At 42.0% G+C, this 22,534-nt stretch overlaps 1 long non-coding RNA gene across 2 annotated transcripts in view; it reads left to right on the top strand.

Moving 5' to 3' along the window:
- Window positions 1–6,961: 6,961 nt before the first annotated feature.
- The window catches only part of LOC127542890 (uncharacterized), a 74,973-nt gene continuing 59,400 nt past the window's right edge, over window positions 6,962–22,534 (top strand). The window contains exons 1-2 of one of the 2 annotated variants that reach the window (XR_007948911.1): window positions 6,962–7,490; window positions 13,000–13,067. This is a non-coding gene — a long non-coding RNA (uncharacterized LOC127542890). Of the gene's footprint in view, window positions 7,491–8,179; window positions 8,344–12,999; window positions 13,068–22,534 lie in introns of those variants that run through there. The other variant, XR_007948910.1, reaches the window with a different exon arrangement.

Below are 22,534 nucleotides of genomic sequence, written 5' to 3'. Positions count from 1 at the left end.
CACACACACAGCCACACACAGACATACACACATACACAGTCACACCAGACACATACAGACAGACACCCCCCCCATAGTCACACCCAGACACACACAATCACAGACACACGCATAGACACACAGTCACACTACACACACAGTCACACACAGACACAGTCACAACACACACACACACACACACACGGTTACAGATGACCCCTTAGGAACCTTCTTTTTGTTCTAATACCCATCATCTCCTGCCTTCTCTTCCTGATATTCCTGCTTTGTAAGGAGCCACGCACCTCCCCCACCCAATAGCGCAGGCAGAATGCTCGTAGACATCCAGAATAAGAGCCCAGTGGGGGCTTGCTCGGACCGCTGTTGGGGCCACCCGGCTCCCCGGGTTGTTCCTCACCGCCCCAGCCAGGGGCCCTGCGAATGCAACCGGATTTTCATTACCGCAGACTAGTCTCCAAGTACGCCTGGGGAAGAAGAGACAGATGAAACGTTTTTGTTTCTCTCTCATTCACTTAGATGAATGCCGTTTGCCTGGCAATAAGTGTTCTTCGGGCTCCGTGTTTTAAATCCGTACTATTGTGAGAGTATTGCGCTCGATTTCTTTCCTTGCGATTTTGGAAAGTAACATATAAGAAATACTACGAGTTTGAGAGAATGTAACCTAGAGGGAAATGCCTTTCGTGGAGGCTGGCTCCTGTTTTGATCTGAAAGCTGTGATTACACCGCTGTCTTTCAAGGTTGTCTTTAATGTACAAAAGGGTATGCTCTGGTTTTGTACACTGGGGAAGATCTGTGAAATCTTTTATTTGGACGGCCAGGCTCTCCCCCTACCTCCATCGCGAAGTAACCTTTCTCCTTTAAGGCTAATGAAATTTCTCTCTACTTCCTAAGCAAAATCCTAGTGGCTATTGTCTACAGCCTCTCCTTCCTCCCCAACCAGGTAATTCCCCTTCCTCACTTCATTTCATTACCGGGTCCACAAGCTTACTCTCCTCCCCAGCTCCTAAACCCCTGCTCATACTAGGAGACTTTAACATAGACACATATGTGTGTATATGCATGAATATACGTATGTACATATATGTGTGTATATTTATGCAGGTATATGCAAGAATATATATGTGTGTATATATATGTATATTTATGTATCTGTATGTATATTTATATGTCCATCTCTCTATATATATCTATATATATACATATATCTATATCTATATATCTCTATCTATCTACACAGTGAAGTTCAAAGCACCAAAAGAGAATACCAGATTGACTATAAATTACAATGTCTACAGCAGTAGCCTCATTTACTATCTGACATTGAATCCTGCAGTATTAAAAAAAAATTAAGCTTAATAATTTTTATAATACTCAGTCAAGACTTTCAGTGTCTTCCTCATTAAACCTCAAAGTGAATTAAGATAATTAGTCAGAAACAATTCGATTTCTTCTCTTTCCAATAGGAACCTGAAGAGTTTTTGAGCCTATTGATTCACTTCAAATTATAGAATTGTTGTTTGAGGAGATAAGACATGGGGCGAGGGGGGAGATGGGAAGTTTTCCCCAATGTTTCTTATACTTGTGAAAAGTATTGAGGAAAAGACATTCAGTGAATACAATTTACTTGGAATAAATGACATAGTGAAAGTGTTGATCCAAAGCCTTGTTTTAAAAAAAGCTAACTTATGGAAATAAATACTTAAAACCTGAGTCTTCATGTTTTATAACCAAGTTCCAGAGAGTCACTTGTCAATATTAAACCAAATCATAACTGCTTTGATGTGCCTTGGAAGTTTGTTTATGTGGTTGGTGTCCTTTTTTTTTTTTCATTCTTTGCTCTCTTTCTTTTAAGACCGGCAGACAAGAGGTGTTTTCTTTTGTTTTGTGTTAGCTTCCACCTCAGTAGCATTCTGATCATTTAGCCTTCAAGGAAGGATGCTGAACTCCTCAAGTAAAATGTATTTGTATGATCCATCTCCCCATCACTAGAACATATGTTTAGGAACGAAATTTAATAGACTGAAAAGTGTATGATATAATTTTTGTTAGAATTCATAAAAAAAAATCAAGTGGTTGGGGCAAGAGGAAGCTGTATGGAAAGAGGCACTTAATATATTCTGCAAGTCGAGATAAAATGTATGGCTAGATAATAAAAATGACGATTCGTCAATATATGCTCATAGCATCTCATAACAAAAGGGGCTGTCGATCAGCCTGTCAAATGAGGCTCCCGAAGTTAGGTGAAATCCCAGAAACATCTTTTGGACAATGCTTTCCTTTTCATGCCTAAAGTGGAGATCCAGGTACCAACCATGCCTCTTAAATGCCAGTAAAGTTTGTAAACTGAAAACAAGAACACAAGCTAAATTGAAATTAGTCAAAGATAGAATCATTCACCTAAGGCTAAGTTACTAAAATATTTTGCCAGGATCCATCATTTTATTTTACTGAATGACTGTTGAATTTAATAGAAATAAAATTTCTCTATTCTACCTTAAAGCAACCAAAAAACCAAACAAACCAAGTTTCAAACTTTGTTGACAAATTATTCTAAATTCTAAAGAAATTTTGAGTTTTCTAATAAATTCAGCATGAGAAAATGACCAATATAAATTACTAGATTGTACAAAAAATTATTTAGGAAAAGATGAGAAAAAATTATGAAAAATCCAGAAATATTCTTATATTGAGTGATCATTCCCTAAATGTTTAACCTTAACCACTATTAATTGATGTAATGTGAACAATTCTCTCTTTGATCTTGATGGCTGACTGGGTTATTAGTTATATGTGTACTGCATTTATATAAATATGTGTATTTTCATCATTGTTGTCTTCCTGAATTTTACAAAAGGAAATAGACATTGTGGGTTAAGGTATTTACATTTTATTTTATAATAACTTTTTATTGACAGAACCCATGCCAGGGTAATTTTTTTACAACATTATCCCTTGCACTCACTTCTGTTCAGATTTTTCCCCTCCCTTCTTCCACCCCCTCCCCTAGATGGCAAGCAGTCCTATATATGTTAAATATGTTGCAGTATATCCTAGATACAATATATGTTTGCAGAACCAGACAGTTCTCTTGTTGCACAGGGAGAATTGGATTTAAAAGGTAAAAAATAATCCGGGAAGAAAAACAAAAATGCAAATAGTTTGCATTCATTTTCCAGTGTTCTTTCTTTGGGTGTAGCTGATTCTGTCCATCATTTATCAGTTGAAACGGAGTTAGGTCTCTTTGTCAAAGAAATCCACTTCCATCAAAATACATGCTCATACAATATCTTTGTCGAAGTGTATAATGATCTCCTGGTTCTGCTTATTTCACTTAGCATCAGTTCAATGTAAGTCTCTCCAAGCCTCTCTGTATTCATCCTGCTGTTCATTTCTTACAGAACAATAATATTCCATAACATTCATATACCACAATTTACCTAGCCATTTTCCAATTGATGGGTATCCATTCATTTTCCAGTTTCTAGCCACTACAAACAGGGCTGCCACAAACATTTTGGCACATACAGGTCCCTTTCCCTTCTTTAGTATTTCTTTGTGATATAATCCCAGAAGTAACACTGCTGGGTCAAAGGATATGCACAGTTTGATAACTTTTTGGACATAATTCTAGATTGCTCTCCAGAATGGTCAGATTCATCCACAACTCCACCAACAATGCATCAGTGTCCCAGTTTTCCCGCATCCCCTCCAACATTCATCATTATTTTTTCCTGTCATCTTAGCCAATCTGACAGGTGTATAGTGGTATCTCAGAGTTGTCTTAATTTGCATTTCTCTAATCAATAGTGATTTGAAGGTACTTACATTTTAAAGCCATTTAATGTTTGTATGAAGCAGTGTTTTATTGTATTGAATCTTGAACTTATTAACTAGGTATTGGTTTTATGTTTTAGTTAAAAGTATGTAGGTTTTTTTCTTCCTTAGTTGTTATGGGCCAGAATTCTGAAACAAGGATTCTTACAAGGTGCTAAGTCAGTGGAATTGATGAGGCAATGGCTGTCTAGTTTAGCGTGGTGATTAATAGTTCTCTAAGTTCAGTATGATTGATTTAATCTTACAACAAATAATGGTTTCCTAGTGATATAATGATTGGTTTATACTCAGTGTAGAGCATGTAAGCTGGGACTCAGAGCCAGAGAAGACAAGAGGACTGGAGGCTGGAGCTCAAGCTTTCTGAACTAAGGAGAGAGATTCATTCCATCTTTATCAGCCTCATGGTGGCTGGCCTGTCTTACACTTCCCTCACTGAGACCAAGGCCAGTCTGAAAGGTTCTCCAGAAAGCTGGCCCGGGCCCCAGGCAAGAAAACTAGATTGTCAAGGAGACAATAAAGAATTTGGACTTTGGACTTTAATACGTGGCAATTCTTGTGGTGATTACTGAATTAAAATGAAGGCTGGTCCAGAGACCTCCAGAAAACCAAATACTTAGTAAATGGTTCACACAATAAATAAACTTAGCAACAATTAGTTAAAAATGATAAAAATGATCAGCCAAATTCCTTGTATTTATTTTTCCAAGATTTATTCCCATAGATAGGTAAGAGGTACATCATAGAAAGAAACCAGCTCAATACTATCTCCAATAATACTGAACCTACTCCTGTATCAGATGAGCTTTGATAGGGATAACAAATGTAACTGGCGATTTTAATAGAGATGATTTAGTCTGAATTCACATTCAGACTCTCTTCACTTCATTCATGGCACATTTGTAGGCATTAGGGAAGGTGCCATTGACAGAGAGTGGCTGAAGATAAGGGATAGAGAGGGTGCAAACTGTTGGAGGAGCTGGAATGGTAGGTCGGGAGAAGGTAGAAGGTTAGCCTTGGCAAGGCTGGGGTGAAGTAGGAGATAATAGCAGAAGGAGACTGTATAATAGGAGATGGGTAAGAGGAGAATGTGGAGCTCATGGAAAATGGCTTCTATTTTTTTTCCTGTAAAATATGAAGCAAGGATTTGTGTGTGTGTGGGGGGGGGTGGTAAGCCATGGTAAGTTTGAGGGGAGCTTCTTTGGAAGAGATACTGTGGAAGGAGGAGAACGAGTTATTAAGGAAGGTGTCAGAGGATCCCCTAACAGCAGTGAGGGCTTGGTTGAAGTTGGGTGACTTAAATTTGTAGCAGACCCAGTCAAAACAATTTCACGATTTTGTCCACCTTCTTTCAGCAACGCTGGATGATGGGAATGATCAGGGTTGATCAGGGATAGGGATTCAAGGAAAGAGGACAGAGTTGAAGTGGCTCACCAAAGAGTCAAGAGGAGCAGATAGTGGCTAGTGCAGGGAAATGGTCTGGGAGAGAACTGAGGAATTAAAGGTCATGCTGTGAAACGAGAGTAAAGTTTTGTAAGAGAAGGCAAAGGGGGAGGTGAAAGATAAGGAGATTTCAGAATTCTTGCACGTGGAGGTGTGCATTTGTGGCCGATGCAAGATTAAGAGTGTGATCATCTTGGTCTATGGCTGAGATGGGGTGGAGGAGGTAGATCTTCAGAAGTGAGAAGGAAGGAACTGAGTGGTTGGGATGTTTAAGAGAAATGTGTGAGTGTGTGTGTGTATACACTTACACATATACATTCATACACACAAATACATAAATATACACACATATATATTCTTGCATATACCTGTAGAAATAGACACACATATATGTACATACGTATATTCATGCATATACACACATATGTGTCTATGTTAAAGTCTCCTAGTATGAGCAGGGGTTTAGGAGCTGGGGAGGAGAGTAAGCTTGTGGACCCGGTAATGAAATGAAGTGAGGAAGGGGAATTACCTGGTTGGGGAGGAAGGAGAGGCTGTAGACAATAGCCACTAGGATTTTGCTTAGGAAGTAGAGAGAAATTTCATTAGCCTTAAAGGAGGAAAGGTTACTTCGCGATGGAGGTAGGGGGAGAGCCTGGCCGTCCAAATAAAAGATTTCACAGATCTTCCCCAGTGTACAAAACCAGAGCATACCCTTTTGTACATTAAAGACAACCTTGAAAGACAGCGGTGTAATCACAGCTTTCAGATCAAAACAGGAGCCAGCCTCCACGAAAGGCATTTCCCTCTAGGTTACATTCTCTCAAACTCGTAGTATTTCTTATATGATACTTTCCAAAATCGCAAGGAAAGAAATCGAGCGCAATACTCTCACAATAGTACGGATTTAAAACACGGAGCCCGAAGAACACTTATTGCCAGGCAAACGGCATTCATCTAAGTGAATGAGAGAGAAACAAAAACGTTTCATCCGTCTCTTCTTCCCCAGGAGTACTTGGAGACTAGTCTGCGGTAATGAAAATCCGGTTGCATTCGCAGGGCCCCTGGCTGGGGCGGTGAGGAACAACCCGGGGAGCCGGGTGGCCCCAACAGCGGTCCGAGCAAGCCCCCACTGGGCTCTTATTCTGGATGTCTACGAGCATTCTGCCTGCGCTATTGGGTGGGGGAGGTGCGTGGCTCCTTACAAAGCAGGAATATCAGGAAGAGAAGGCAGGAGATGATGGGTATTAGAACAAAAAGAGGGTCAGTTACAGAGAAGGGGCGAGTGCTTGCTGGCCCAGGCTCTTAGGCTGCCCTTCTTTATCCGTCTCTATTCGGCTAGGATAAAGAGAAGGGGAAGAGCTTTTCTAAGTCCTCTAGAGCCCTCCAACCCGGCTCGTCTCAGCTTACGACTTCCAGACCTGGCACGGATGGGGGGCGATGCCTCTATGGACCTCTGGAAGCAACGCAACACCTTATCTTCCCGCCTCCCCTGACCGGTCCTTGTAGGGAAGCCCAGGGTACCTGGGCGGGCTGTGGACTGGCCAGGACCGGCTCTCTCCTGCCGTTGACTGGCAGCAGCGGGCGGCCAGGGCATCCCTCGGGCACCCACTGCTGCAGAGAGCGCGCCTGCCACGCCTTCCCCGCGCGCTTTCAGATTCGGGGGGGGGGAAGGGAGGCGGGCCCCGACAATTTCAGTTCAGCTCTCAGTCTGGCGCTGAAGCCGACCGGCCCCGGAAGACTTCGAAAGGGCTCGCGGAGAAGCCCTGCCTGCGGACTTCTCCAGCCCCCTGAGCCTGGGAACAGCCGACCTGCTGCATTTCGGGGGCCGCGGGGCTCCCCAAGCTGCGAGCTCTTCTCACAGAAGAGTCCGTCTCTATGGAGACTCGGCTGCTACAAGTTTGCGGGGCTCCACTGAGTTCTCAGTGGCTGAGCGGGTCTCTCCCTCCCCTCGCACCCCTGCTGCCTACCTCCTGTCCCTCGTCCCTTGCCCCCCCCCCCCCCGCCGTTGCCATAGCGACCACCTGCGGTGGAGGGATTGGCGAATTCGGCGTTCCAGAAGCCGGCGCAGACAAAAGGCAGGATTCTGCTCGGCTCGCAGGCCCGTCCCCGTCGCCATGGTTACCACCACGGAGCTTTGTCTGCCCCGTCTCTGCAGATTTCGGTCCCAAGGCTTTTCCCCGCCCCAGGAAGGAAAGTTCTCGGATTTGCTGTCGAGTCCGGTAGGTCGGACTAATGGCCAGGTAGCTGCCAGCCCCCTCCCACTGCCCAGGTCGTCCGCGTCACCTGCGGAGGCTTTGCTCCTGTTTCAGAGTGGGCAGTTCGGGCCCCTCTTCTCCACCCCTTTGTGGGCCGGGACTCCCCTCTCCGCTTGCTCGGACCGCTGTTGGGGCCACCCGGCTCCCCGGGTTGTTCCTCACCTCCCCGTTCCTCTGCCCTTAGGCTCGAATCTAATTCGGGCCCCACAGGAGGGAAGTAGAGTCCCAGCTGAGGAGGGAGCCCCGACGGGCGGAGGGGGTACCTACGGCCCTAACCCTGGCCTGCCTGCCTGCCTGAGGCAGTGTGTGACTGTCATCCTGGGGACCCAGGGGCCGAAGAGGATGGCGGGAGGGTGCAGCTTCAGCAGAGCTCCTTCGCAGACGGAGCCTCCTTCCCCCTCCCCCAACCTGGAAATGAGGAGAAGTCCTTAGTGGAAATCTTGCCCTTAGCCAGGGGTTCGCGCACTTAGGGGGTACAAGGCCAGGGAGGGGCTAGTCAGGGCTGAAGATGGTGCTCAGGCCAGTCCGGGCTGGGGGCGGTGCTTCTGTCAGTCTGGGCTGGGGGCGGTGCTTCTGTCAGTCCCCGCTGGAGGCGGTGCTCAGGCCTGGGCCTTCCGGGCTGGGGGCGGTGCTTAGGCCAGGCCTGGGCTGGGGCGGTGCCAAGGGTGCCTAGGAGGACTACCTCCCTGGCGAGAGCGCATTTTGCCTTCTCTGCTGCGGCATTTCTAGCCTTGCCCTCGATGCCTGCTGAGGTGTGGGGGTGACACACCCTGGGAAGGACGTGGGAAGGACCCGAGCCCCCAGCGTCGGGATCAAGGTCTCGGCCTTGGCGCCATCGGTCTCTGGGTTAGGCGGTATCTCTCCCCGGGCCCTGCCTGCTGGGAAGGGATGGGCGGGGTGGGACAGCGGGCGGGGGTCTGCGTGTCAGACATTCTGGTCGTGATCGGGGTGGGGGGGGGGGGGGGGGGGGAAATCTGTCGCCACCCAGTTTCCCTGGCAACGTTTCAGCCCGAAATCCTCAGGTGAATCCATTAGCCAATTCTTGCGGGTGAAATGGTCCTTCTGAGCCCAGGGAGCGGAGGGTAGGGGGTAGGGGGGCCGGTAAGGCTGGGGGAGGAGCATGGAGGAGGAGGGGAAAATAAGGGAGAGGAGTGGGGAGCGGGAGAAAGGGGGTGTATTGCAGTAAGCCAGAGTTCGAAAGCCAGGCCTCTGAGATGACGTCACTTGGGCCTGGAGCAGAGAAGGGTCCCAAGCTGGGAGCTGATGGCAGGAGAGAGCTCTGGCTCTGTGGAGAAGGATCAAGCCTGCTGTGGGTTTGGGGGCAAGATAGGAAGGTCTCCTGCCCCAGCCTCGGGTGGGACAGACCAGAGAACTGCGTGAGACTCAAGATGTGATTGGGCCTGTAGTATGTGTGTGTGTGTATGTTGTCTTTGTGTGTGTGTGTGTGGCATGTCTGTGTGTGTATGTATGTGTGTGTGTCTGGGTGTGACTGTGTGTGGTGCGAATGTGTCTGTGTGTGTCTGTGACTGGGTGTGTGTGTCTGTGTGTGGCATGACTGTGTCTGGGTGTGACTGTGTGTGTGTCTGTGTGTATGTATGTGTGTGTGACTGTGTGTGTCTGTGTGTGACTGTGTGGCGTGTCTGTGTGTATGTATGTGTGTGTGGCTGTGTGTGTCTGTGTGTGTGACTGTATGTGTGTGTGACTGTATGTGTGTATGTCTGTGTGTGGCTGTGTGTGTCTGTGTGTGTGACTGTATGTGTGTATGTCTGTGTGTGGCTGTGTGTGTCTGTGTGTGTGACTGTATGTGTGTGTGACTGTGTGTGTCTGTGTGTGACTGTGTGGCGTGTCTGTGTGTATGTATGTGTGTGTGGCGTGACTGTGTCTGTGTGTGTGACTGTATGTGTGTGTGACTGTGTGTGTCTGTGTGTGTGTGACTGTATGTGTGTATGTCTGTGTGTGGCTGTGTGTGTGACTGTGTGTGTCTGTGTGTGTGACTGTATGTGTGTATGTCTGTGTGTGGCTGTGTGTGTGACTGTGTGTGTCTGTGTGTGTGACTGTATGTGTGTATGTCTGTGTGTGGCTGTGTGTGTCTGTGTGTGTGTGACTGTATGTGTGTATGTCTGTGTGTGACTTTGTGGCGTGTCTGTGTGTATGTATGTGTGTGTGACTGTGTGTGTCTGTGTGTGTGTGACTGTATGTGTGTATGTCTGTGTGTGGCTGTGTGTGTGACTGTATGTGTGTATGTCTGTGTGTGACTGTGTGTGTCTGTGTGTGTGTGACTGTATGTGTGTATGTCTGTGTGTGGCTGTGTGTGTCTGTGTGTGTGACTGTATGTGTGTGTGGCGTGACTGTGTCTGTGTGTGGCTGTGTGTGTGGTGCGACTGTGTCTGGGTGTGACTGTGTGTGGCCTGTCTGTGTGTGCGCACGGGTGCCTTTTCTTGCCTGCTTACAGCGCAGAATGATGGTAAAGCTCTTGTTCCCTTCAGTTTCCCGAATGTCCGTTTCCTGGAAGTTTCCGCATGGGAGTCGAGTCTGGCTTTAACCGGGACTCGAGGCCAAATCCGTCGCTCTGGCATTTCCTGCCCAGGGGACTTTGGCTGTCTGTCTGTCTGGACCTTTCTTTGCCCCGGTGACAAGAAGGCACCGCAATGGCTGGCCTCTGGGGTCCCTCACAGCGTCAGACCTGGGATCCAGTGATCCCCCAACACCTGGGGGCCACATGTGGGCAGGGCCATCTCGGCGGAGGTCACCCTCTGGCTTCAAAGCCTTCCATGTCTCCCTCCCTCCCTCTGGTGACAGCCTAGGGCAGCAGGGCAGATGCCAGTGGAGGAGGCGGGAGTAGGAGGTGGGCACCCTACTGTATTTCTAAATGCATTAAGGATTCTAAGGCTTGCCAGAGAAGCTGAGAGGTAAAGGATGGAGAGGGGCTTTGGTCCCTTCTTCAGGGAGCTCACAGGCCTCCTGGGGAGATGTGACAGGCAGAAAGAAGGGCAACAGCCCCACAGGATAAGCCTGGGAGACAGGCACAAAGTCCTCCGTGAGATGCCAGGAGGCAAAGGCTCTTTGGCCGTGGCCCGCCAGGGAGAGACTTCTGAACAAGGGGGAATTCCACTTGGGCTTTAAAAGATGCATAGAAATGTGGCAAATGGCACATGGTTCCAGGGTCCGGAGGGAGGGGCAGTCAGTCGTGAAGGCGGAAGGGAGGCCTAGAGAGCTTCCTGCCCAGAGGGACTGTTTCTGATTGGAACATGGAGTGGGCTCTGTGTGTGTGAGATCCAGAAGAGAAGGACCCCGTTCTGCGGGGAGCCGAGGCCGGGCACAAAGCTCGGACCTTCACTCGGTAGGCAGTGGGGTGCCATTGTACAGCTTGGAGCAGAGCGGTGCCGTGACCCAAGGAGTGCCTAAGTAACCCTACTTCTGGAAATGATGGGAAGGAGAGACCAGAGGAGAGCTCGAATGAGGGCAGAAGGTTCTGTCATCGGGCACTCTGGGCAGTAGTTCAGACCTTATTGTGTTATGTGAGGGAACATACTGGAGGACTGGCCTTGGGGAACTGGCGATGGGACGGGAGAGAGACTGAAGCAGGACTTGGCCATGGCCGTACAGGAGGCACTTAGCACCTGTCTGGTGAAAGCTGCGAGAGGGAAAGGCCATTGGCTCTGTCCTGTGGGAGGTCAGGGATGGTTGGGAGAGAACAGTTTGAGGAGGGGCATAGAAATGAGAGCCAGACTGCAAAGAGAAGAGGAGATCTTGGCTGTTGCCAAAGTAGTCCTCGGGGCATAGACAAGTTTGTTGTGAATTTGGCAGGTTCAGGGCAGAAGGAAAAGCTTTATAATTTTTTTTTTAATAAGAACAGGGGGCACTTGAGACTGTAGGCAGCAGGAGGAAAGGCCTAGGGAGGGAAAAACTGAAGATGATCATAACCCCGAGCACTGGCCCTTAGGGAGCTCCAGGGGTTGGTCAAGGTGTCTTTTTTATCCCTGCTCTCATGTTGATGCAATTTTTGCTGTCTTGGTCTCTAAACTCTCGGGGACTGCACGAAGCAGTTAGAGGGTTTCTTAAAACACTGAATCCCAGTGAGGACCACCACCTGGAAGTTCTTGGGCAGGGGCCTGCTCCTGATGCAGGAAAGGTAGAGGTTTTATCCCCAAATCCTAAGTGCCAAGGGAGGGGAAGGTGGATTACAAGACAATCGGGTGCGGGGCCTGAGTGGCTGCCCACGAGAGCCCGGCAACGCGGGTGTTCTCAGAACTCTGGGAACAGTTGGTAAGTGGTCGGTTCAAATCCCCGGGGTCGTTACTGAGGGTGGGGGTGGAGGGGGTGGAGTCAGGACCAGAGTTCTGTGATGGACAGGCTCTACAGTCTTTGAGTCACTGTCCTTACCAGACACAGGAGAACTCTCTAAGAATTGATCCTTTCCAGCTGCGTGTGAGGCTCTGGCTCCGAAGCCAGAAGAGGCCGCTGTGAGAAGCCTAAATTATGAGTCTGTTCATCTAGATAAGTGTGAAAATCCCGATCGATTTTGCTCACGTGGAAACCCCACAAGCACCCTGTCAAGTAGGAAGTACTGGCCTTCTTGCCTACCCTATTTTACAGATGCGGAAACTGAGGGGCTCCCCCCTTTCCGGGAGAACCAGAGGCAGCACCAGGCAAAGGGAAGGGAAGGGTCTGTGGACAGGGCCCTTGGCCCTCCACCTGGGCTCAGCCAAGTATTCTGCTCCTTGTAAGAATAGCCTAAGTAACTCCCTTTTATTAACCATGGTTATGGGAAGTTCAGTTTCCACTCCACTGGGGTCTCCTGGCGTCAGAGATGGCAGGGGTTTATTCCCCCTCTTCCCCCCCCCCCCGCCCCCCCACGAGAAGACCACGCCCCCCTTCCCTGGAGCGTCTCCAGATCTCCTCTACCAATGAGAACCCGGGGACTTCATCCTAAATGCTCTGTCACTCCCCCGCCCCCCCCCCCCCCCCCCGCAATTGTACGTTGACCATATGGAAACCGGGGATCGGCGCCTCCTGGGCCATGAGGGCCTGAGCCCCGCTTTGTTTCTGCTGCTGCGCCCTGGCCGAAGAGATTGTTGGCTGCATGGGGCTCCTTGGCTTGTGTCCCGGGGTGCCTTGGGCAGACCATGGACACCCCTCTTTTTTGTGTGCCTTTTCTCTCCCTCCACTTTCTTTCTTCCACCCTTCTACTCTTCTTTCTCCCAGCCCATTCCTCCTCCTTCCCCCTTCCCCCCTTTTCTTTCCATTCCTGGGCTTCCTAGAATTCTGAGTTTCATCAAGGCTATGTCCCACATGAAGCTCTGGCTAGATACAGCTAGTAGTTGGATATCTGGGGAGCGGGTCAAGATAGTTTTGCAATCATCTTAAAGCTTCTCTCTCTGAAGGTATATTTAAAGCTCTTATTGGTTCCTGAAGGAACCTTGGAGGTAAGGAATATTGTGTGTTCACCCCATTATTTTCTGTATACTTCCAGATGTTCTTCAAGATAACTTTCTGGAATGGACTTGCATCTAGAGAGTAGTAGCCAGCAAGATGACTGGGGTGAGTGGTCAAAGTTAAAATCTCCATCAATCTGAGACCGTCCCTCTCCCTCCTTTCTCGCTATCTGATCTTGGCCTTGTGCAGCCCTTTCCGTGTCTAAAGAAGCAGTGTGTGGGAATGGACTTTGTGTAGGGAAGATCCAGGTTCCAGTCCCATTGCTGCCCCAATCCATGGCCAACTTTTGTCATGTTCCAGTCTTTTTCTGAAAAATTATTCTATCCTAATTAAATGCTTTAAATGTGAAGGCTCTTATAAGTCTTTAATTATCTTCATGGTAATGTCAATCCTTTTGGAGAAAAATTGTCTGTCACTTTGATGCAGGTCAATTCACAGCCTGAGAAATGTCTAAGACTTTCTGGTACCTTTTTAAAAGAATTCAACATATTATGAAGATGGCATGTTATAGACATGGTCTCCTCATTATGGTCATCAGCATGGGTTGATATTCAATTTGCGTGGGATCACATGACTAAATCTGAGCCTAAAAACACACACCCTGGCACCATGTAAGGTCATGAAAATATGGCCCCTCTTTTATCATCAACATTTTCCTCATCATCCCAGCTAGCACTTCTATTGTACTTACTATGTGCCAGGAACCATGCTAAGCACTTTATGGTTATCATCTCATTTGATCTTCACAACCACTCTGGGAGGTAGGTGCTGTTATTATCCTTATTCTACAGTTGAGGGAATGGTGGCAAATGGCATTAAGTGACTTGGCCAGGGTAACACAGTGAGGAAGTATCTGAGGTCAAATTTGACTGCAGGCCCAGTGCTCTATTTATAGTGCCACCCAGTTGCCACTAACTAGAGAAAGCTGTCAAAAGGGGGATGGCAACTCATGCCTCCATATAGACCATGTGGGTACATGATTGAATAAATCATAAAAATCACAAAAGTTCAATATCTCGCCAAGTGTGCTAATAACAGACCTGTATCTTGGTATTTTCACTTTCATTGAATTCTAGTACGGCTTTCACATAATTCTTAGTTATAAGGACCTAAAATGTCCCATTCAACGCACTTAATCTTTTAAACACAATTGCTTGTCTTGTTCCTCTGATCAGGGCTCTCAATTTCCTTTAAAAAAAAGTTTCACGGATGTCTTTGGTTTTTTAATGATTTTACTGTTTCCTTCTCCCTCTTCCAAAGAGGATCTTAATTTTAGATGATGAAAATTGTCCATTTTACTTCCTGAATCCCTCTATCTCTTGTCTAACCCTGAAATCATCTCTCTCTCTCTCTCTCTCTCTCTCTCTGTGTATAATATATATATATATATATATATATATAATATATATATATATATATATATAATTTCTTCAGCACTCTTCTTTTGTTAATGTCACTCTTTATTACGTGTGTGTGTGTGTGTGTGTGTGTGTGTGTGTAGTACCAATTTGATGCTTACATGGTATGCAGTGTGAAATGTTGTTCTTCATCTAATTGTTTCTGGCAGATCATTTTCCAGTTTTCCCTGTGTTTTTTTTTTTTTTTTTTCTGAAATGTTGAGTTAGTGCTGCAATAGCTATGATCCCTTGGTTTATTTTACATTGTTAATAACTACGCTGATTTGCTTCTGTATATTGTGTTACTAATCAATTCTACTGATCAGCCTCTTTATTTTTGTTGTTATTCTTCAGTCATGTCCAACTCTTTGTGACTCCTTGGGCCCAACCTTCTCATTTTCTGCTGCCTCCTCTCTCTTTTGCCTTTATCCTTTCCCAGCATCAGTGTCTTTTCCAATGAGTTCCATCTTCTCATTATATGGCAAAAAATATTTAAATTTCAGCATCAGTTTTTGAGCTTCCAATGAATAATTTGAATTAATTTCTTTAAGTATGTACTGATTTGACTGGTTGTCTAAGGGACTCTCAAGAATCCCTCATCACCACCACAATTCAAAAATATTGATTCTGCTGTGCTCATCTTTTTTTTTTTTTTCTTTTTTTTTTTTAACAGTCCACTTCTTACAGCCATACATTGTTACTGGAAAATCCATAGTTTTGATGATATAGAACTTTGTTGGCAAGGTGATGTATCTGTTTTTTAGTATGCTGTCCACATTTGCCATAACTGTCCTTTTGAGGAGCAAATACCTTTGAATTCCATGACTGCTATCACTTGCAGTGATCTTTGAACCCAAGAATACAAAATTTGACAGTGCTCCCATTTCTTCTCTATTTGCCAGGAAGCGATAGAACCAGTTGCCAGGATTTTAGTTACTTTTTACTCTTTCTTCTTTTACCCCCATCAAAAGGCTTCTTAATTTTTCTTTACATATCATCTGCATATCTGATATTGCTGATATTTCTCCCCGCAATCTTAATTCCAGCTTTTGATTCATCCATCCTAGAATTTCACAAGGTACTGTGCTTAAATAAATGAGATGATAATATAGAGCCTTGTTATACTGCTTTTCCATTTTTAAACCAATCAGTTATTCCATGTTCGGGTCTAACTTGCTGCTTGGCCCACATGCTCAGGAGACAAGGTGATCTGATACTCCCTTTTCTTTGAGAATTTCTCATATTTTGTTGTGATCCACACAGTCAAGTGACAGGACTTTGGTCTCTAGTTATTTCAAAAACAAATTTATTCTTCTAATAAATCTCAGTTTACATATAGCTGAAGCCTAACTTGCAGAATCTTAAGTATAAGCTTGCTGGCATATGAAATGAGAGCAATTGTTTGGCAATTTGAACATTCCTTGTTAGTGCCCTTCTTTAGCAATGAGACAGGAACTTTTTTTCCAATCCAGTGGTCACTGTTACATTTTCCAAATTTGTTGTCTATTTAATGCAGCATTTTAACTGCTCATCTTTAAGGATTTTAAATAACACAGCTAGAATTCCATTACCTCCATTGTGCTCATTAGCAATGCTTGGCCAGCCTAAGGCCCACTTGACTTAATTCTCCAGGATGTCTGTCTCTAGATCAGTAGATCATTCTTGCCACCTATTCTCAATCTCTTCTGCTTCTGTTAAATTCCTACCATTTTTACATGAAACTTTCCCTTGATTTTTCTAATTTTCTTGGGTTTTTGTTTGTCCCATTCTATAGTTTTCTTCCATTTCTTTGCAATGCTCTTTTAAAGAAAACCTTCTGATTATCTCTTCTCACTATTCTCTGGAATTCTGCATTCAGTTGGGTATATCGTTACCTTTTCCTTTCCTTCTTTCTTCCACTAATTATAAAGTTTCATTCTACCATCAAATTGCTTTCTTGCTCTTTTTCTTTGCAATTTTTTTTTTTTTTTTTTTTTTGCTGCTGCTTCCTGTACAACATTGCAAACAACTCTGTAGTCCTTCAGGCACTCCATCTACCAGATCTAATCCCTTAAATCTATTCATCACCTCTACTTCATATTCATAAGGGATGTTATTTAAGGTCACACCTATGTGGTCTGCTGGTTTTCCCTACTTTCTTCAATTTAAATCTAAATTTTGCAATAAGAAGCTCATTGTGTGCTACATGGTCAGATCCAGGTCTTTGTTTTAACTGACTGTAGTTTCTTTACCTTTGGCTACAAAGTATAAGATCAGTCTGATTTCATTACTGACCATCTAGTGATGTGTACTAGATACACCTTTAGTGTTGTTGGAAAAGAATATTTTGGGAGGGTGGAAGAGAAAGAATTTGGAGCTCAAAGTTTTTAAAACAAATGTTAAAACTTATTTTTACTTGTAACTGGGGAAAAATAAAATACTAAATAAATAGGAAAAAAGAAGAAGAAGAAAAAAAGAATGTTTTTATGACCAGTGAGTTATCTTGACAAAATTCTGTTTCTTATCCAGTAATAAATTGTTTTTAAGATTATGGCTATGCAATATTGTTTGAGGTGAGGTATCGCCAGCCCTAAACCTTCCTTTTCTTTTTCCATTGATTTCCTTGATAATATCTAACTTTTATTCCTCCACATACTATGTTTTCTAGCTTATAAAATTATACTTTGGAAGTTTGATATGACACTGAAAAAAGAAACTTAATTTTGGAAGTATGCTCATTTTTATTATATTTGTTTGGTCTAATTATTTAGAGCTGCCTTTATTTGTGTAAAGAGTATTTTGTAATTGTGTCCATATGTTACTATATGTCTTAACAGGTAGGTTCCCCAATATTTTACTCTATCTGTAGTTATTTTAAATGGAATTTTTCTATCTTTCCCAATAGAGAATTCACAGAAGTGTGAATGATTTATATAGGTTTATTTTATATCTTGCAGCTATGATGATTTTATTTCTTCTTTCTCTTTGCTTTATTACTTCAATTTCTTTTTTGGTGTTTGTTATTACTGCAATAACTAGAACTTCCAATGTTCTATTAAATAATGTGATAATGGGAATCTTTGCTGCATTCAATTTTATTGTATATGCTTTTAGTTTGTTCCTATTAAAATAATACTATCTTGGTTTTAGAGAAATTCTATTTATCATTTTAGAAAAGTTTCATTTATTTCTATGCTTTCTATTGTTTTTGTCAAAAGCTTTTTTTTTTTTTAGCATCCATTGAAGTAATGTTATTTTTGTTACAAATCTAGTCAATTATGATTATGGTTTCCTTATACAGAACTGGCCCTCTATTCCTGGTATAAATTCTGCCTAGATATGGGTATGATCTTTATGATATATTATAGCAATGTCCTTGCAAGTATTTTGTTTCATTTTTTTGTATCAATATTCATTAGGAAAATTGTTCTATAGGTTTTTCCCTCTGTTTTGGCTTTCCCTAGTTAGATATCAAAACCATATTTGTGTCATAGAAAGAATTTGGTAGCGTTCCTTCTTTTTCAATTATTTTCAAATAGTTTATGTGGTATTAGAATTAATTATTTTTTGTTTGGTTGAATTCACTTGTAAATCTCTCTGGTCCTGGGAGCTGTTTTTTCCCCCTTTTGGAGTTCATTTATGACTTGTTCAATTTCTTTTCCTAAGATAGTTCAGTATTCTATTTCCTCTTCTTCCAATATGAACAATTTATTTTTTGTAAATATCCATCAGGACAAAACCAGTGGAACCAAGATTAAAAGGGAAGTACAAAGATGGGGGAAAATATTTTTAAAGCCAGTGTTTCTGATAGTCTAATATATATATATATATATATATATATATATTATATATATATATATATATATATATATAATATATATATATATATATATATATACTAAAATATATAAAGAATTGTATCAAATTTATAAAAATATGTCATTCCTCACTTGATAAATGGTCAAAGGATATGAACAGACAATTTTTAGATGAGGAAATTAAAACCATCTATAGTCATGTGAAAAGATGCGCTAAATCACTATTGATTAGAGAAATGCAAATTAAAACAACTCTGAGGTATCACCTCACAACTCTCAGATGGACTAAAATGACAGGAAAAAATTATAAATGTTAGAGGGCATGTGGGAAAACTGGGACATTAATGCATTGTTGGTGAAATTGTGAAATGATCCAACCATTCTGGAGAGCAATTTGGAGCTGACCAAAGGGCTATAAAACTGTGCATATCCTTTAACCCAGCAGTGCCACTAATGGGTCTGTATCCCAAGAAAATCACAAAGAAAGGAAAAGCACCCACATGTACTAAAATGTTTGGAGCAGTTCTTTTGGTGGTGCCAAAGAACTGGAAAATGAGTAGATGCCTATTAATTGGGGAGTGGCTGAACAAATTGTGGTATATGCAGGCAATAGAATATTATTCTATTAATGATGATGATCAAGCTGATTTTAGAAAGACTTGGAAAGATTTACATGAACTGATGCTGAGCAAAACAAGCAGAACCAAAAACACATTGTATAAAATAATAGCAACAATGTGCAATGATCAGCTATGAAAGATTTGATTCTTCTCAGTGGTTCAGTGATCCAAAGCAATCCTAATAGACTTTGGACAGAAAATGCCATCTGCATCCAGAAAAAGAACTATGGAAACTGAATCTAAATCAACAAATGCTACATTCACTTCTTTTGTTTCTGTTATTTTTTATCTCTCCCATGGCTTTTCCCTTTTGCTCTGATTTTTCTCTCCCAACATGATACATAAATATCCATCAGGTTGTCATATTCATTGACATAAAATTGGGCAAAGTAGCTCCTAATAATTACTTTTTCTTTTTCTTCACTGGTTGTAAGTTCACTTTACTCATGATACTGGTAATTTAGTTTTCTTCTTTCTTTACATCAAGTTAACTAATGGCTTATATATTTTTATAGTGTTGTTTAAAAAACAGATCTTAGTTTTATTTATAAATTTAGTTGGGGAGTCTTGAAGGGGTTGTGTTGTTTTCCCTTTCAACTTTGTTAATCATTCCTTTGATATTCGAGATTTCTATTTGGTGTATTCTGTTGGTTTTCTAGTTGTTTTTAGTTATATTCCCAATTCATTGATATGCTCTTTTTTCCTCTTATTGACACAAATATTTAAAAATAGAAAATTTCCCCTAGGTACTGCTTTAGCTACATTCCGTAAATTTTGATTTGTTTTTTCACAATTGTCATTATCTTTAATGGCAAGTTATTATTGTTTCTATGATTTGTTATTTGATTCCCCTCATTCATTAGGATTGTTATTTAGTTTCTATTTAATTTTAAATATTTGTTTTAGAGATCCTTTATTATTATTTTTATTGTTTATGGTCAGAAAATAATTTATTTTATTTTTCTGCAGTTTGAGAGATTTTTATGCCTAATACATGGTTGCTTTTTGGTAATAATAGGTTTTATTTTCCAACATACATGCAAAGATAGTTGTCAACATTCATTCTTGCAAAAAATTGTGTTTCAAATTATTCTCCTTTCCTACTCTTGTTCCCCTTCTCCTAGACAGCAAATAATCCAATATAGGTTAAATATGTGCAACTCTTCTAAATGGAATTCCATATTTATCATGCTGTGCAGGACAAATCAGATCGAAAGGGGAAAAAATGAGAAAGAAAAAAAATAAGCAAAAAAATGAACAACAAAGGTGAAAATACTGTTCTGTGATCCATATTCAGTCTCCATAGTCCTCTCTCTGGTTGTGGATGGCACTTTCCTACCCAAGTCTATTGGAAATCCATGGCCAGTTTTTTTTTAAAGGTTCCACACACAGCTTTCTGTTTCCAGTTGGGTTTCTACAGAAGTCTGTTCTAACTTTTTTATAATTCAATGGTTAGATTTCTCTAGGGAGTTAATTGAAGTCCCTCACCATTATAAATTTTACTCTCAGTTTTCTTCTATAATTTGTTTATTCCTTTAAGAATTTAAATGCTGTATTATTTGGTGAATATATATTTTCTTCTTTGTGGTTTTTGTTGTTGTTCAGTTATTTCAGTCATGTTGGACTTTAGATACTGGGATGCTTTACTTTTGTTTGTGATAATTTTTAGCAAAATGTCATTTTTCTTTCAAAATCTCTTTCATTTAGGTCTGTTTTGCTTTTGTCTTGTCTGAGATTATGATTGCTACCCCTGCCCTTTTTATTTTGGCTGAAGCATAATCAGATATGCTTCAATCCCTTATTTTAATTCTATGTATATCTTTCTTTTTTGTAAACAACTTGTTGGATTCTAGTTTCTAATTCATTCTGCTATCTGCTTCCATTTTTTATGAGTTCATCCCATTCAAACTCATAATTTAGAATGCTATGTATTTCCTTCCATCCTGTTCTCATACTTTTCCTTTTCTTTTCCTCCTGCCCACTCTTTAAGAATCGATTTTGCTTTTGACAATGTAACCTGCTCTCCTTCTAATCTCTCTCTTCCACCAAAGGAGGGTACAATGTTGCTCTGTACCCAAAAGTGCATATATATAAACTCTTCTTATAATCAGTTAAGCTCACTGGGGAAGTTGGTGTCAACCTTTTCTCTGTCCCTTCCAGGGAAAATACAGTACTCTTAAACATAACCCTTTGTGTGTGAGATAAATTTCTCCATTCTTCTATTCTCTTCACTTCTCTCCCAGTGTATTCCTTTTCTCCCCCTTTCCATTTTTCTTGTGAGATTATCCAAGCATAGGCTGTATGTCCCTTCAAGACCTTTGATGATGATAGATATCCAAGGGATTACATGTATCATTCTCCATGTAAGACATATAAGCAAGTTAATCTTCTTTCAATTTTATAATTTCTCTCATATTTCTCTTTATATACTGCTTTTGAGTCCTGTGTTTTCTATGTCACATTTTCACTTCAGCTCTGCTCTTTTCTTCAAGAATGGTTGAAAGTCCTTTTATTTCATTACAAATTTTTTTTTTACCTTGGAGGGTTATATACTCAGTTTTATTAGGTAGGTTATTATTGGCTATAAGCTTAAGTTTTTTGCCTTCTGGAATATTATTTCAACCTCTTCATTCCTTTAAAGCAGTAGCTATTACATTTTCTGTGATCTTGACTATGGCTTCTTGGTAGCTTGATTCTTTCTTTCTTGCTGCTTGTAATATTTCCTCCATAACCTGAGAGCTCTGCATTTTGGTTATAAAATTCCTGGAAGTTTTCATTAAGTACCTTGTAGACTTTTTCAATTTTTACTTTGTACTCCATTTCTAAAAGATCCAGGCAGTTTTCTTTTATGATTTATTGAAATATGATGTCTAAGCTCTTTATTATTTTTTTGTTTGTCTTTCAGGTTGTCTAATGATTGTTAAATTATTTCTCTTCAATCTGCTTTTCAGCTGTTTTTCCTATATTGTGTTTCATATTTTTCCACATTTATTTAGAATTTTTAAACTTTTAAAATTATTTCTGATCTCTCATGGAATCCTTTATGAACTATCATTTGGCTAATTTTTATTTTCAAGAAACTATTTTTTTTTCAAGTAAGGTTTTAGACCTCTTTTTCCATGCTATTAATTTTTCCCCTATGATTTGATTTTTCAAATCTCTTTTGCTCATTTGAAAAACAAAACAAACCAGAAAACCTTTTCTAGAAATTCTTGTTGGACTTATGTCCCAGTCACATTTTTCCTTTTGGTTTTGCTTATGGATTTATGTATTTATTTTTACTGAGGCAATTGGGGTTAAGTGACTTGTTCAGGGTCACACAGCTAGGAAGTATTAAGTGTCTGAGGTCAAATTTGAACTCATATCCTCTTGACTTCAGGGCTGGTGCTCTATCCACTGTGCCCCCTAGGTTTTAACCCCTTATGAAGTTCTCAAGTAATCATCTTCTGAATTTGTATTTTGAGCTTCCCCATCACCATAGAAGTTCTTTATGGTCAGGTGTCTTTTCTGTTGTTACTCATCTTTCCACTTTCCTTTCTGACTTTGGACTCAATGTTAAGACTTGGCTCTGTGTACTCTGGTGGGATCTAAGGGAAGGGAATGTGTGGCCTGGGCTTCTGTCATCTTCCAGCTTTCTGCTGCTTTCATGGCTCTGAAGAGATCTGGATCTAGATCTGCTCCTTTCCCTCTTGGTCTGAGCTCTGCTGGTTCCTGATCCAGGTTTGACTTTATTGACTTGTCCCTGTTTGGGAGTTATA

This window comes from Antechinus flavipes, chromosome X, assembly GCF_016432865.1.
Source record: "Antechinus flavipes isolate AdamAnt ecotype Samford, QLD, Australia chromosome X, AdamAnt_v2, whole genome shotgun sequence".
In the NCBI taxonomy this organism is placed as follows: domain Eukaryota; kingdom Metazoa; phylum Chordata; class Mammalia; order Dasyuromorphia; family Dasyuridae; genus Antechinus; species Antechinus flavipes.
The sequence above is the reverse complement of the archived record's forward strand: the minus strand, read 5'-3'. Positions and strand labels throughout refer to the sequence as shown.